This window comes from Raphanus sativus, chromosome 6, assembly GCF_000801105.2.
Source record: "Raphanus sativus cultivar WK10039 chromosome 6, ASM80110v3, whole genome shotgun sequence".
NCBI lineage: Eukaryota > Viridiplantae > Streptophyta > Magnoliopsida > Brassicales > Brassicaceae > Raphanus > Raphanus sativus.
This window is the reverse complement of record NC_079516.1, coordinates 9390638-9405367: the sequence shown is the minus strand read 5'-3', so window position 1 is coordinate 9405367 and position 14730 is coordinate 9390638. Positions and strand designations below refer to the sequence as shown.

Genomic DNA, 14730 nt, shown 5'->3' with positions numbered 1-14730 from the left:
CCTTTTGTAATAAGTTGTTCAACAACAACACTGTAATCTCTTTTCAGAAAATGGTAAGCTTAACCTTTTACAAAAAAAAAACTTGGTTAGGAGGATTTGAGGTTTCTTCCTGCAAAAGTATGCGTTAAAGCTTTTTGTTTTGCTAGCATGTGATATGAAGAAGTGTTTGCTCAAAATAAAATAAGAAATATGGAATCCAATGTGAACCTTAGATTTGGTCTTTGGATAATGTTTGTCATCTATGGAGCACAATGCTTTCGTGTGGCCCAATTAGTAGTTTAACGTAGGAGGAGTTTTGAGTTTATTGGAATGAAATTACAACAAAATTTTGTATTTGGTAGTGTGTGGTCTAAATAGTGATCCTAGACGATATTAAATCCATTTGTTTGTAAATGAGGTCACAACACTTGTGTAGTGTAAAATCATGTATCTACTCTTTGGTAAATATAAAGTTGATGTCTGAGTTGAAAAAAAAAAGCAGAGGAGAAGAGGAAGTCTAAGATATTTTTTTTGGAAAAACACTTTTGTTGAAAGCGAAACAAATTGCCATCTCAGCGGAGGCTATATGGTCATTGTCATCTAAAAATAAACATATTTATAGAGATTGTGATTTCAAATATTTTCAACCGTTCTGTACCGCATTCAACAGTAACAAAAATCTCTACATATACCATATATCTATACATTTTTTATAGTGTTAAAATCGCACTGCAATTGAACCGTTTGTCCCGCACCACTCAATTCGCATTACCATTCGGGACCTGAGATCAAGACAAGAAACATTTTTGAACTCTTTTTAACATTTGCAGTATGCCTTGAAGCGATCTCTCTGTTCCGTCAAAAAAGATAAATGATGTCATCAGAAAAGACAAACATATAACTAAAGAATCGTTGAACAAAAGAAAAATGTAATTAAAGGATCCCTGCACATGGATGAGGAGTGAAGACGTCAAAGTTAGCTGCCAAATCGAATCCTTCGAAAGAATATCCAAAGCTAAGACGAACGAGATAAAACCTCTACAAAATGGATACGGAAAGAAACCCACCAGATCTCAATTCAATGCATTTAAGAGAACAAATACATGTATAAATCCATTGAACAAAATAAGGTGGCAACTTAAAAACTTCAAAAATGTTAACATATGGAAACACTATAAAATGCAAATTCTTCATAAATAGATAATAGGTAAATTTATGCTTAAAAGATTAGAATAGAAAAATAAAAAACTAAACCGAAATAAAGAAAACTTCCAAATTTTAGGAAAAAAAAAAACTAAATTATTAATAACTTGTAGACGTTTCATCAAAATCGTCCAAAAAGAAAACTGTAAGTAAAATAGAATATCTTTTATTAAAAAAAACTGTAAGTAAAATAGCTTGTAATATTAAATTTTATTATTAAAATAATCCTATTATTTAGCACGATACGCTACAAGCCTACAATTATGAAGACTAAATAAAAAAAATACCAAGTAAATCTCTCTCTCATTTCAGTTTCTCCCAATACGCAGCGAGAAAGAGAGAGATGGCGCCGCCGGCAAAGGAGCGGTGGTGCTGGGCACTGATTATTGTTTTGCTTTCTCTGTTCGTCCAATCCTCGACGGCCATTTATTGCGGCGAAGACGATTGCTATGCTCTCCTCGGGTTCACCATTTTTCCCCAATTCAGATTTTGATTTGAATCTCTCAATCTCTCTCTTAATGTGTGTGCATTTTCAGAGTGGCTCAAGATGCAAACGCATCGGATATAAAGAGATCTTACTACAAGCTTTCTCTCGAACAGTATGTATTTGATTTGATTTGATTTGATTCCATTCGATTTGATTTGATCGGCTAAATTGTATTGTTTTTGGTGATTGATTAGTCATCCAGATAAGAATCCAGATCCTGAATCCAAGAAGCTCTTTGTCAAAATCGCCACTGCTTACGAGGTTCTTACCATTCCTTAATTTGTTCTCGTTATATCAGGCGATTGATTTGATTGTCTGAATTTTTTAATGGATCTATGAGATTGTTGTGATGGGGTTGATTTTTAGTTTCTTATTGCATACATAGTCCTATTTTTTTTAATTGTTTGTTTGTAATCTTATTTCGTTGCAGATATTGAAAAGATAACGAGACGCGTTCACAGTATGATTATGCTATTGAGCATCCAAGTGAGGTCTGTCCAACATTTTTCATTCTTTGTTTTCTACTTGTTTTTTAAAACCAACCACGTTGTGTTTTAGGTGTTTTACAACACTGCTCAATACTACCGAGCCAAATATGGACATAAGTCGGTAAGATGTTATTCTCTGTTCTTTTTTTCTTATATAATATCTCTTGCAAAAGTGGGCATTTTGGATTTACGCAACTGCTTAATGTGTTTCCAGGATCCTCGTGCTGTTCTTGTTGGTCTTCTGGTAGTTTTTGTCTGCGTTTCAGTATCTGAACAACGTTGCTGAGGTATAATGAGGTACGTATCATAGACAAGGGTTCCTCATTACATAACTCTGTTAAACAAAAATCAAGTTTTATGGAGTATCATAACATGTCAATTAACGTGCACGTGTGCCTATCATGTTATCATATACTTTGTCAAAACTCTGTCAAAATAAAACAAGTTTTATGGGGTATCATAAACATGTCATTAAACGTAGCACGTGTGACCTATCATTCATGTTATTCATATACTTTTATGTTTGCAAACATAAGAAAATCAAATCTGTATACTGACTTTGGGAACATTTTCATGATGGGACCTTTGTTTTGATGCAGGCTTTGGCAACAGTTAAGCGAACTCCTGCTTACAAAAACAGGCTCAAGGCCTTGGAACTCGAACGCACTGGTGGAGTATCTAGCAAGAAGAAGGGTCCAAAGCAGATCGACCAGTATGCTCTTCTGTTTATTCCATTGCCCTTTTGTTAGATGATAGTGAGTCTCTTTGGGGACTATATCATATCCGTTTCTTCTTTTGGCAGGAAACTACAGGAAGAGCTAAGCAACGAACTCGACCTACAAATCAAAGGAGCTGAAAACCATCAGTCTGGGATCTTCTCGGTGTTCGATTCGTTCTCCTCCCTTACACTATCATCAAGGTTTCATGTTTTTGAAGAATGTCCGCATTATTCAGACTCCCGTTTCTATTTCTCAACATCACTGATTCAGCTTCATGTTTCCGTGCAGCTTCTAGTATGGTACAGCAGTTGGGTATGGAGATATAAGGTTAAGAAAGCTCCTTATTCATGGGAAGACGCATCTTACTTAACACGAAGATCACTTGGGGTGCCTCTTGACGCCTGGACTAATCTCGGTATCCTATTCTCCACACCCGAACCAAGATGTGAATAAAAGATTTGATTCTAATATAATGTGTTGATTTGTCAGATGAATACAAAAAGGAAGATCTGGTGCAGAGAAGGCTATGGGAGAAGCAGAACCTTGAGAACTACTATGCAGAAATGCGTAAAGAATCAAAGCGGAGAAGATAGATCCACTTATCACTTACCATCCAAGGAGGGATACACATGGGAACTCAAGTTCCAGAAGCACTTTTGTTACCTTTATTACTTTTAATGTTATTAAGATATTTTGAACAAACAAACCAGTTACAAGAAGAGACGGTATAATTTGTATGGTACAAGGAACCAAATCTCAATTTAGCATATACAAGTTGGGTCATGTCTGATAATGGGCATGTTCCGGTTTTGACTCTCAAATTTTGTTTATCGAAGTTGTATGTTCAGATCTATTTCTTACACGAAATATAACTTCACGAATCATGATTATTGATCACCCAAGAAACGTAGCTAATAGGAAACATTAGACCATCATTAACCCCAGTTCGTAGTTAATTGATCACCATTCACCACACAAGAGGGAAGCTTTTTTTTGTTATTACTAGAAAAGGAACGGACAGGAACAGAGAATAGTAGTACATCACTGAGATCGTTAAGGAACCACAAGATAACACAAGACAAGTCGTCCCAAGTTGACATCAAAGGGAATGAAACTAAAACATGTGAAAGCTAAAAGATTTGGTTATACATTGCTTTGCTTATACATCTTAGTGTCCAACACTTGCTTTCCACACATTGCACACAATCCTGCACAACCATGAATGGAAAGGCCAATTTCATGACTTATTGAGTTGTTCCATTATATGGCAATCTAATTAGATGTAATTACTAATACCTTTGCTATAGGCGCATGTGTGACAATATTTAGTCTAATTAGAGAGGTAAGATGTAGAAAATCAAATGGCCGACTAATTAAACTTGACCGCGTGGTAAGCTAAGATGAGAAACTCTTAAGCTGCAGATTCTGACCACGAATTAAAATTTCCCACGTGGATACGTTAGCCAATAAAAACCATCCATCGTGGATAACCAGCGAGATGGCAAAATGAAGAGCTTCGTAGACCCTCTTCTCCAACTAGAGGCTCTCTGGTAAACGGCAATACCTCCTCTTTCACCTTTCTCTTCTCCTTCCGAATCCGAACTCACCCTAGAGGACAAGACAATGGCGATCAATAAAAAACTCTTATCTCTTCTACTCCTCGTATCCTCCCTATCATCAATCGCATTATCATCATCATCTTTCTCAGATCCCGATTCCGATTCAGATCTCACCAACGAGCTCGTCTCCCTCAGATCAAACTCCGAATCAGGCGTAATCCATCTCGACGACCATGGAATCTCCAAATTCCTCATCTCCTCCCCAACTCCACGCCCTTACTCCATCCTCGTCTTCTTCGACGCCACTCAGCTCCACAGCAAAACCGAGCTCCGTCTCCAAGAGCTCCGCCGCGAATTCCACCTCCTCTCCGCCACCTTCCTCGCCGCTAACAACAACGGATCCGATCTAAACAAACTCTTCTTCTGCGAGATCGAGTTCTCCCAGTCCCAATCCTCCTTCAAGCGATTCAACGTCAACGCTCTCCCTCACATCCGTCTCGTAACCGCCTCGACGTCGAAACTAACCGACGAGTCCGGACAAATGGATCAATCCGATTTCTCTAGGTTAGCCGAATCAATGGCCGAGTTCGTCGAGCAGCGAACCAAACTCACCGTAGGTCCGATCCAGCGCCCGCCGCTTCTCTCCAAGCCCCAGATCAGCGTCATCGTAGCGATGATCGTCGTCGCTGCTCCGTTCGTCGTCAAACGGATCCTGAGAGGAGAGACTCTTCTCCATGACCACAGGCTTTGGCTATCGGCGCCATCTTCGTCTACTTCTTCAGCGTGGCCGGACGATGCACAACATCATCAGGAAGATGCCTATGTTTCTCCAGGATCGTAACGATCCGAACAAGCTTGTTTTCTTCTACCAAGGATCAGGGATGCAGCTTGGAGCTGAGGGGTTCGCTGTGGGGTTTTGTACACTGTGGTTGGGTTGCTCTTGGCGTTTGTTACTAACGTGCTTGTTCGAGTTGGGAACGTTAATGTTCAGAGGTTGGTGATGCTTGTGGCTCTGGTTGTGTCATCCTGGGCTGTGAAGCAGGTTGTTTACTTGGATAATTGGAAGACTGGTTATGGATTCATCCCTATTGGCCTTCGAGTTGGCAGTGATTTCACCTCGTTGGGTTTAGTTTTCAAGACGTTTTCTTGAACTGAGATATGATATGTTGGACGTTTTTTTGTGTTTTGATTCTCTACTACTTTGAATCAGTGTAGTACAATTTCAGATGGTTTAAACTTATTACTGTTTTCCTAGTTCGTTGTTACTCTCTAGTCAGTGACAACCATTGCTCACTGCTCTGTAGGCTATGTATAAGAGGAACCATATTCAGAAATTCAGATACTTTTGGGCTGTCTATCTGCATATTGCCAAATTGTTAGGATAAGTGAAATATAGAGTCTATCATTCTTAAGATAGTTATTAGTATAACATTTCACTTATCATTCCTGATAGTTTATTTCCATGTTATAATATTCTATTTATCATCACACTGAAACGTAAATGCAAAGAAGCAGCAGCTCCCTTACATTATCACGTAGAGTTTATATGTGCATCTAGTCTTTCGTAGAAAAATGATTTTTCTGAATCTGATAGAAGAAGATGTAGCACTATCGGATCTTTTGCTATGTTTTTTATCTTCCTCTTCTCCTTTGTGGTTTCATTTCTCTGAAAATGTATTCTCATCCCATTCTCATGTTACTATCGGTTTGAAGAATCAGTCTGAGTCGAGATTTGTTTGCGAGTATGAGTTCTTTGTACAATCTAATATGATAGAGATAAAAGTTAAAAGCCAGACATCTTGATCAGCTTCTTCACACCTACCTTCATGACAACCATCGTATATCCCAGATTCCTTTGATACTCTACATAGCCTACCATAAACCAAATTCTCCGTCATAAGTTGAGAGATCTCTGTCGGGACTGTTCTCATAACAAAACAAATTGCATTACCCTTCTCTTGCCTTCAAATCCAGCAAACACCGCTTGTGTTCTGTATTTTAATCTCCATGTGATCAATTAGGTTCAACAATCCCTTGATGGGAGATTGTGAAAGTGTTGGTCCCAATAGTTTGTTGTTTAGTACAAGTAAAATGTAGAACACACAATTTTTCTTTTGATTTGTAATTTGCAATGTAAACTTTTCTTTTCTTGTAGAAAACTTGGTCTTTCATATTAAAAGCGGATGATTTTGTTTTTCTGAAGCCAAACATTGAAACTAAGTGGGGGTTATTGGTTCTGGTAGTTTAATGGATTTATAAATCCTCATTAGATTTAGAAATCTTCTATAAATCTAATGATTTTCAAATCAAACAAGTGGATTTGAGAATTTACTGATATGAATTGCAAAATCAAAATAACTGAATTGTTATAGATGAATCAAAATGGATTTATAAGTTAGACCTACGAGTTTAGGAGAGAAGATGCTTGCGTCTGGAAAATTTGTTATAATAATCTCAAACCGTAAGCAAGTTAGGCATTGAGTTAGCATTATGAATTGGCTAAATTTTCTCAATTATCTTCTAAGGCTATCATAGAAATGAGATATTGGCCAATGTAATTTAACATCTGTTCGAGATGTTGATCAAATAGATGTCTACATGAGATATTGACAGGTAGAGAAATTGTCATGCACGTGTTTATGACAATGAGTACACATGAGTACACATGATTTGAAACCACAGCTAGCTGAGTTATACACATAATTTATAGAGTCAAACCCAGCAAACAAAGAAATAGTCTCTGGAACCAGAACCCGGAAGACAAAAGTGACCTCTGGAAACTAACTGATATACAAATAGCTTAAGTACAATAAAAACAGAACACAGATTATAAGACCGAACACTTGAAGAGATGAAAGTCACTGTGAACCAAAGGAGAATAACAGAGACACATCATAAGCTGGACTTTATTGAGGTTGCAGGCTTGCAGCACAAACCAGAATTCATTATGCGTGGAAGAGCCAAGGCCAAGGGTTGAACCGGTGGAGGGAAAAACCAGGAAAACGAGGATAGACATTGATATTACCCTGTGACTTCCAACGAAGTGATGCAGAAGGAAGAGCCAAAGCTTCCAAATCCTTTGAATGGAGCCGAGAATCACTGCCGAGACATATAGATTAGAGACGGTGACTATAGTAACTGAACCGTTGCAACAGAGATACACAGATAAGAGCTCCTACAGGATACAGCAACATCATCACCAAAAAGAACCATAAAACCCAGCAAGAAACCATCAAAGCAGCTTTGATGTTCATCTTGTCATGCCATACGTAAAATAATGGAAAAAACCAAAAATACAAATCCAATCAAAATATCAAGGTTATGTTCAATATTTGTTCATTTGTATTTTTATCCTTAAAATCCAATCAAATACAATTTCAAATTAAATCCATACAGAAATCATTGCTATTGAATAACACTTGATTTTAAAATTTATTTATAAATCATAAAACCAATAACAATGGATTCAAATATGGATTTTAAAATCATATAACCAATAACACTGAATTTGGATTAAATTTTCAAATCCACTAAAGTACATAAACCAATAACACCCCTAATATTTGAAACAATTGAAGCCCACTTATTTGAAAATAACTTTTGATTAGGTTTAGGTCCAATCAAATGGTTGGTAAATAATCCTCTTCGTTTTGCACTTTGGAATGGATTGCATAGTCGACTTACTTCATTCAATCAGTACCCATTTCAAGCATAAATTAAACAACTGTTTTTCAAAAAAAAAAAACAAAAACTTTCTTGTCACTTTATTCATATGAACTTTTCTTATAATTTAGAACACTTTTTTACTGCAGCGAGCTCGTCTTCGAGCGGGTCACAGCGGATCTAGTTCGCGCGGACTGCGGTCTTTAAAATGGCTGACCAAACCCATACAACAAAATATGTAGGCCTTTGCGGATTGGATATCGGGACATAAAATTACAAACGGGCATATGGCTCATGGACACTTTAAAACATGATTCAGGAGGAAGTGGTGACATGATTCATTGTCGGACGACCATGTATGCAGCGAAGGAGAAGCTCCGGTGCTGGATTTAAGAAGAAAACCTGCCTGAAAGCTGAAATAATTGGTTAGAGCCGACAATGCATGGAGCGCAGGAGAGCAAGAATCTTTTCTTACCTGTGACATGCATGGAGCGCATGAGAGCCTAGAACCATGCACCGCCGATGAATAACCCATGGCCGGAGCTAGATTTTGTTCTTCGGTGGAAAGTGAGTTCGCAAAGTTCTTCTGAAGGCTCGAAGAAGCTCCACCAGTGTCAGATCGAAGGCGTTTAGGAGACCAGAAGTATCATCGACCCTGAAACCACCGTCACCGGAGTTCCATAACGCTGAATCGCCTTATTTCCTCTCTCTCTCTCTCTCTCTCTCCCCCTCTCTCTCTCCATTTTTAGCCCATCCCGTAAGGCCCGCAATTTTACGGGCTTACCAAATGAAGGTCTAATGCCGCACCACATAAAGCTTTTACGGACTATGCCCACGGTCCAGGTCCTTGATTTTTTTTTTCGGGCTAAAATCATTTTATTAATTATGGTCCAGGTCTTTGATTAACATCCCTAACACTCTATAATGAATTCTATATAAAACTCCAACTTAAATTATTTAATGTGAGCAAATCAATTCATATAATTTATGTAATGTTTATGTTATATATATATATATATTATATTGATGTAGGATTTTCAACATACTTTGATTCGATGGGTTGAATTCGGTTGATTTCATTATCGATTGGATCGACTTGTGTTTGTCTTAACATTAAATTTATGTTATGATTTCAACTCAAAATTTATTTATATAAATTTAGATTTCAAATATATATATCTGATGAAAAATTAAACCAAATTTTTTTTCCATGCACATTCTCCTAGGTAATTTTTTTTTCTCTTTTGTCCATAGTAATAAGGGACTTGTGGTAATGTCGATGATTAAGTGGTTTCTAGCCCATCCCGTAAGGCCCGCAATTTTACGGGCTTACCAAATGAAGGTCTAATTCCGCACCACATAAAACCTTTACGGACCAGGCCCACGGTCCAGGTCCTTGATTAATATCCCTAACACTCTATAATGAATTCTATATAAAACTCCAACTTAAATTATTTAATGTGAGCAAATCAATTCATATAATTTATGTAATGTTTATGTTATATATATATATATATATTATATTGATGTAGGATTTTCAACATACTTTGATTTGATGGGTTGAATTCGGTTGATTTCATTATCGATTGGATCGATTTGTGTTTGTCTCAACATTAAATTCATGTTATGATTTCAACTCAAAATTTATTTATATAAATTTAGATTTCAAATATATATATATATGATGAAAAATTATACCAAATTTTTTTTCCATGCACATTCTCCTAGGTAATTTTTGTTTTCTCTTTTGTCCATAGTAAAATTTATCTATCCATTTTTACTACTTTTGGTAAAATTTCCAAATCCAAATCACCCCTGACAAATACTTGTTATCACATTCCCACCTCCGACCAACCTTTCTCTGCATGTCAACCCTCTCGCCCTGAGTTCCTTTCGTTCCCTCTCATCCCTCCTACTGAGTTAAATGGGGGCTTGTGGTAGTGTCGATGATTAAGTGGTTTCTACTACTGTTACCTCCCTCCTAAGATGTTTTTAGATCCTCTTTCTAATACGTTTACTATTGCTATTCATTGAGATCTCTGCTTTGGTCTTATACTTTGTACAGAGACGTCCCTGAGATGTTGAAGGCCATAAACATTTTTAGTAAGTTTTTAACAGATTTTTTTTTACAAATTCGTGAGCTTTTTTCAATGTAATTTTTTAGAAAAAAATTAAATTAGGGCCTTAAGCCAATGTTTCATTTCACTATGCTTTGGACCGCCCCTGACTTTGTAGTGAAATTTTATTTGTTTTCATCTATTGCATACCGGTTAGTGGTCTTTTATCTTGGTACATTTTGTTTGAAGTTTTCTTCCTTTCAATATTTTGCTGCACCTTAGGTGCTTACCCTCATGAATCACCATTACACCAGAGAGAAAAAAAAGAAGAGGAAATGGACAGAGGCTCCCAATCACCGTAGACAAAAACCATCGGTCTGTATCCCAAAATTAGACATTGCTGCTCCAGTAGAGAAAAGAAATTTACCTTATAATGGGAGAGTTACAATCCCAGCATCCAAAAATTAAGACTCTAGTTGAGTTCTTTCTTTAACACTAGAACGTCACAAAGAGATTCACATAAAGAGATATGGGCACTACATGCCATCCGTCCGTTTCAATAATGAAAGTGGCATCCTTATTATCCTCAACAAATCTCCTTCAATTTTACGAAATGGATGTTCCTCATCCAGCGATGAGAGCCAGTAATCTCAAAAATGTTTCCAGCCTACTTACATTTTCAATACAAGTCTATGGCATTCCTTTCCACTATTGGACAAAGAAAACGAATAAAGCTATAAGAAAAAAAAAACTGAGTCTGGTAGCGGATTTTCTTTCAAACCAGACGCAAGTCTGAGTGCTTATTAGTGGCTTTGATCCATTGAAAATGACCCGCAATATCCACCTTTCATCGAGAAAAATTAAACAAGTGAAACTTAAGTATTAAAATATGTAAAAATATTGCTTCAAATACCTATTTTTGTCGTATGAAGAGAGGGCTTAAAAGGAACCCAAAACACTTGGAAATCGCTCAAAACAATAGTCTATCTCAGCTGGAAGACGGACAGAGGAAATATAAAAAAGACAAAAGAACAAAATCCAAGATGCTCACACTAGCAAAGGAGCTAATGACTCCATTCAAATGCAAAAAGTGCCATCTAATGTAGATCATATTAAATCTGATATGCATGATGCACTACTGCCTCATGCCTCTGTTTTTACAGGTCATCACCTGGGTAGAGTTTTTAGATTCAGGTTGGGATACCTCAACTGGAAACCGCAGTCTAGGTTAGCATTAGACAGAGTATCATATAATCCAGCATACAAGTTCTCTTCAAGACGCTGGTTCGTCCCCTATACCCTTATAGCACATGCCTAGAATTAAAAGCTGCAGTTTTAGCACAGCTATCTATAGCGTCCTATACCTCCAAATCTTTGCATACTCGAAAATGCTCATTAACCTTCTTTCAGTAAAATAAATCATGTTTGAATTCAAAGAATCCATTTATTTCCAAAATATTTATAGTTCCTTTAGTTTTGTGTCTTTCATTTTGTTCCATATGTGTGAAATACTCTAGCTGATTAGTCAAATCGGCCTTTCGTGATTTGGTAAACTCTTCGGTTGTGGATGCATGAACTTTTTATAATTACCAATTAAAAATAAAATAAAGTTTGAACCAAAAGATCAATCTAGATTTCAACTTTTTAATTTTTAATTTTTTTTTTAAAATATTGGTTAATCTATACATTTATATAATTTATTAGAAAAAGAATATGTGTACTTAAATGTAGAAAGGTGATATAATTTTTTTATTTTTTCGCTGTCAAAGACAAATGTGGTATAAGTTTTTTTTCTTTTTTGTCAACAAATGTGGTATTAGTTTAAATGGCATATTATGTTCGCACTTTATTTCTTCTCTTGGTTACTAAACTAACAAAACAAAAACAATACATATACTACAAACATTTAGATTTACAGCTTCTTTTAGTATACTTGTTTACTAAATTAAAAATGAAATATTTTTAAAAATTAAAATCAATTTTCAAATCTGAAATTGATTTAACCCAAATGCAATAGTTGTCTTGAAAATGACTTAGCACAATTTTTGACCTATATAAACAAAAAAGCACAGCTGTGTCACCTAGTCAGATTGTATGTTGTCACAAATTTACAACTCAAGACAATGACAATTACATATCTTAAACGTGAAGGCCACAACAAATGTCTCAACATGTGAAGCTTTCAGAATTTATAAATACAGTAAAAGCTTAAGTCTAATTATTTAATTGGACCGCAAAATATTTTCTGTTGCACCTTGTATAAATATTAATTGTTGGTAGTTAGTGGTTACTAACAATCAGCTCATTCTGAAGGGAAACGTCTTTAAAATCAGAGTTTGAGGTACGGTTGGGTAAAATTACTTGGTACTTGTCATGTACCTGCTACTTGCCTCTTTTGAAAAATATAAGTATCATCAATATTATTAATTTAGAATCATTGATAATAGTTGTTTTTACTATTATTTGGCATATTACCTTTTTTTTTGCCACTAGACCAACTTAAAAAAAAAAACTGATTTCTTATAATTATATCTCTTTCTATGAAAACATTAACCACTTTCTATATTTATCAGTTAGGTTCCTCTGTACCAAAAAAACCAGTTGAATATATGAACTAAGGATTTCAATCTCCATCGGAATTAAACTATCTCTGCAATTGGAGGACAAAACCATAACGGTTATTGGACAGCATAAACATTCTACAATTTCCAACAGATCCCTTTATAAAGAAAATATATTTCTCCTCCAGTCCAGGGATGAAACAACGAACTCAGAAAACGGATATGGCGTCTACCTCTTGGGTCGGTTTAGTAATTGTGGCTGAGAAGAATATTGTGTACCTTTTATTGGGACTTCGTTAATGAAATCACTTTGATTGCTTTCTTTTTTTGTTCAACTTGCTCCTTCCTTTTTGAATTATTTGGTCCTGAAGAACAATTGAAGTTCCAAATAATACAAGTTCCAAAGAACAATACAAGTTCCATAAGAACACAGCAGTGACAACATTATATATCTTCATTGTTTACAAATGGATTTATCCTAACTAACAAAACATGTGTCATTGTGTACGTGCTCTTGCCCATACTAAGAAGCACAATACATTAACCAAATTACTAAGTTTAGTAATATTATAATTTAAAAAAAAACATTTGCAAATTTTGAAATATACAAAGATAAATTATTTATATATTTGTTTCCAATACTTGGCCATTCAATAAAAATTGTTCAACTCAAACAATTTTTTTTGTAAGAGCTCAAACAACATTTCAAGACCAGCAATATTAAATATATTTAACTATGTAATAAACAATACAAATTAATACATGCTCCACAACTGAGATTGAACATTACCGTATCAAACTTTAATATTATGTGTTTTCTAATAAAAAATCTATAAAAACATTCGGTTCAAGTGAAACAACAATCTACAAAACACTAAATTTAAGATATTTACCAAAATACAAAACACATATTTTGGGATAACAACACATATAAAAATAAAAATAGGATTTACACAATAGACTATAGCACTATGATATAAAATTTATAAATAAGATGTCTTTATATCAAAATTTGGTAAATATATTTACATTTTATTAAAATAGTAAAAAAAAATCTATACTTTCTAAAAACGGGTCAAAATCTAATGGTTATTAAGTCAAGTAAAAATATATTACCCAAAAAAACGGGTCAGGTAATAAATAGTAGAAAAAGTTAGTACTTCCCTTATTAATACTTGGCACTCATAAAAAATACTTAATTCTATTTAGATTTCTGTAAAATGTTTTTTTTCAGTGATATATATATATATATGTATATATATATTAGTGTATGCATAACTAATGAGTCCGTAGAATTGTATATAACTAATGAGTTTGAGATAAAAATCTATAACAATTAGTGTATGCATGAATATTTTTGTTTTATTCTACAGTAGTACTCCCACGTTGGGAAATAAATTTAAGATCTTTTTAACCTACACTTAAAAAAAAAAAAAAAAAAAAAAAAAAAAAAAAAAATACAATGACTTCTTCACCTTTATATATATGCTCAAATTTATTTTACTCAAAAATTAGAGATCTTCTATTAAACATTATTTGCAAAATGATTTTGGCAAATGTCTTCTTTACAATCATTTTCAACAAATAAATGTGATACGACATGCTATAATGATGACATGACTTAGAGTTAAATGCGAAATTGACAATTATATTTAATGTTTATTTATATTTTTGGTAAATTCTTTAGAATATGGTAGTAAATATACACTATCATTAAAGTAAAACTATTAAAATATGATATTAAATAATAATATAACAAAATATAATTATATTTTATAAATTTCGAAATATTATTTATTTATATATTTTAAATAATTATACAATTTATTACTAAAGCAACTTTCAAAATCTTTTACATTTTTTTAAATTATAATTTCATATAGTAATATTATTGACTTTTTTATATATCTATCAAATTTTAGAAATAATGTTTATTTTTATTTTTGATAACTATACAACTTTATATCAGTTTCTCTTAATCTTTTACAAGTTGATTTAATATATTTTATCAAAA

At 34.4% G+C, this 14730-nt stretch overlaps 2 pseudogenes; both read left to right on the top strand.

The window, feature by feature from the left end:
* The first annotated feature begins 1476 nt into the window (after positions 1–1476).
* LOC130497026 (chaperone protein dnaJ 50-like) lies at positions 1477–3697 on the top strand (annotated as a pseudogene).
* Positions 3698–4397: 700 nt separating this feature from the next.
* On the top strand, positions 4398–5560 carry LOC130496005 (probable dolichyl-diphosphooligosaccharide--protein glycosyltransferase subunit 3B; annotated as a pseudogene).
* Positions 5561–14730: the final 9170 nt, after the last annotated feature.